Genomic DNA, 2,783 nt, shown 5'->3' with positions numbered 1-2,783 from the left:
TATTTAGTGGTTTATAACCAAAATAGATAGAGCCAGCAATCAATATCTTATGTTAATAGATTGATTAGATACCCTCCTATATGAACATGTCTTGTTGCATGAATAAAGAACCAATTTTCTGGTTCAAAATCTATTTCAAAAAATTTTTCAAGATGAGTAGGTTTTTGTGTTGTCATTTTCCTGGCTTCTTGAAATCAATAATGACATAAACTACATAGATTTATCTGAGTTATTTTAAGAAATCCTGTTGTTTTCTGCAGAATATGAACGTCTTAAGTCAAGATATTAAATTAAAGTAAAGTTGTATGCTATAAAATGGCGAATTTGTCATTATCCTGGCTGTCATTTTTTGGCTTATGAATTCCAGGACAGTGAAGTGTTACCAGAAAATTTTTTAAACTGCTAATACTGTAAGGAGGAAAAGCAAATATTAACCTAATACCAAGTTTATGTATGATTGTAATATGGTTGGATGTAATCAAAGTTATTTATTTATTTAAAGATTGATTATTATACACAATTTTATTCTGTACATATCAGCAACAAAAAAAAATTTGATTCTTTCTACAGCGGATAAAAAGAATTGATTTAAGCAATTTATGGTCCATCTAACATAAAGGCTTAAGTTGAGTTACATACTATTAACTTAAAATTACTGTTTTTTAAGCTTCTAAGCTAATATGTCATTTTCCTGACATTCAAGATTTGTTGAACTTCTATTTTTTTTCGAGCAAATGTCAATAAACTACACTGCTGCCTGTAAAATATTAATAAATGTAACTAAATTAAGTATACAAAAATTTTTTTAGATTATTTTGAAGACGTTAAATTTGAAGAAATTTCTTTGGTCCGAATTGTCATGTTTAAAAAGAATCACCCATATATATATATATATATATTAAAATACAAGAAACATGAAGAAAATTAAGAAAAACAATAAGTTTTATGTATTGCGCATAATCTGCAAGTAAATGGAACTTACAAAATAAGTTCAAAATGTAAAGAAAACATGAAAAAAATTACAGAACAATGAAAAGAGAGGGAGAAAAAAAAAGAAATAAAAATAACAAGAAACCGGAGGGGTAAAAATATCACGTAAAAACAGAAAATAAAATATGAAGAAAAAAACAGAATAAATATGATATGAAATCTATAAAACGAGTAGTGAATTCAAATGTACTTACAACAGGCAATTTTCAAAAATGATTTGAAAAGGTTTTCGTAACAAATTTACCAGATTACATTATATGAAAACAGAAGCGTAATTTGGCTCTTTTTTACTATTAAGAAATTATATATTTTCTTTTTAAATTAAAAAAAAACTTCTTTATATACATATATATATATAGAAAGAGAGAGAACATGGAAAGTAATATAATGAAGATCAATGAAAATAGAAAAAGAAAACTTATTAAAAAAATATTTCAAATAGTATGTAAAAAAAATACTTAAAGAAAATTTTTATTTAAAAAAAAATGTGTTTAAAAAATATTTTATTTTAAAAAAAATCATAAAAAACTGGAAAACAAAATAATGAAAAGATTTTCAAGTCATCAGCTCAGACGATTATTTTCTCTATTTTGTTTTCTGGCTTTTTATNATAAATATATATATATATATATAAAGTAAAATAAAGAAATTAAAAAATAACGCAGGAAATAATATAGTAAAAGCAAAAGTTATGCAAAAGGATTTTAATTAAAGGGAAAAAAAACTATACTATTCCATCATTTAAAACTAATTATTCTTTAGAATTTTCAATACGTAAAACTCACCTACGATTTCAGTTATTTCCTCTAACTTTCTGTTCCTGAGAGTGAAGGTCCTTTAATTTAGATCACACTAAATTAAAAAAAACATCATACGCAATTCTTATTTCACAGAAGAAACTATTTCATCGTAGATAACACGAGAAAAAAGAAAAGGAAGTGCCCAGCCATCCGCTCGCATCATATTAAAGACTTGAATCTGTCACGACGCCCAACTAGAATCCTCGTTTCTCCTTCGTTTTTACTCTTTCGTCGTTATCTGAAACGGGGATCCCCCTTCATTCCTGTTATTGCTAGCGAAAGACTTAACTCAACACTTATTAAACGGACACTTTTGTAGTGATAAAGTACTTCATAAATATGTTACGGTTAAAAAAATTAATTTGGCTATAATTAATAAGCCTGACAATTAATAATAGTGACCGAGTTTTTTTTATTCTCTATAATTTTGTTAAATTAATAATTATCATTAATAATTGCATTATTAATGGTCATTATTGATAATCGCGCATGAAGTTTGGTCAGTGTGATAAAATAGGTATAATTTATTGAAATTTCATTTCCAAAGTAATATTTATGTGTCTCTTTGCTGTAAAAAATAAATTTGTCGTTGTGCAGATTATTAGTGTTTAAAAAATAAAGCCGATTTTTACTTGTGAACTAATTTAAGATAATAGCTTTATAAGTTCAATTTTATTTTTTATATATCATCATATCTATTTGGCGAGTGATAATTTTCTGATACGTTGAGGTCATAAATTTTAATATCTTTCGTCAAATACAGATTTGGGCAGGGATAACCTGGTTGGTAACGACTTCGTGTTCGTGAAAAGGGGAGTTCGAACCCTGCAGGCCAAAAAATCATCGTGTATTAAATGGGGACTTGTGCTTCAGCTGTTGGTGTCACTAAGTCCTCCAAATCAATACCTCTGGGGGTACTGAATTAGAGTTTGATCGCTCTCTGGTTTAGGTCAAAATTATGATCTGCGAATGAATTAAAGGTGGGTAAATGAG

At 27.0% G+C, this 2,783-nt stretch overlaps 1 protein-coding gene across 3 annotated transcripts in view; it reads right to left on the bottom strand.

The window, feature by feature from the left end:
* LOC122271449 (reticulocyte-binding protein homolog 1) overlaps window positions 1-1,986 on the bottom strand; it is a 32,454-nt gene extending 30,468 nt beyond the window's left edge. The window contains exon 1 of one of the 3 annotated variants that reach the window (XM_043052738.2): window positions 1,776-1,986. The gene's annotated coding sequence lies outside the window, so the exon portion shown is untranslated. The remainder of the gene's footprint in view (window positions 1-1,775) is intronic. The other 2 variants (XM_043052739.2, XM_043052740.2) reach the window with 2 other exon arrangements.
* Window positions 1,987-2,783: the final 797 nt, after the last annotated feature.

The sequence above is a fragment of the Parasteatoda tepidariorum genome, chromosome 10, assembly GCF_043381705.1.
Source record: "Parasteatoda tepidariorum isolate YZ-2023 chromosome 10, CAS_Ptep_4.0, whole genome shotgun sequence".
NCBI lineage: Eukaryota > Metazoa > Arthropoda > Arachnida > Araneae > Theridiidae > Parasteatoda > Parasteatoda tepidariorum.
Note: the sequence above shows the minus strand (reverse complement) of the source record. Positions and strands in the feature narration are given on the sequence as shown.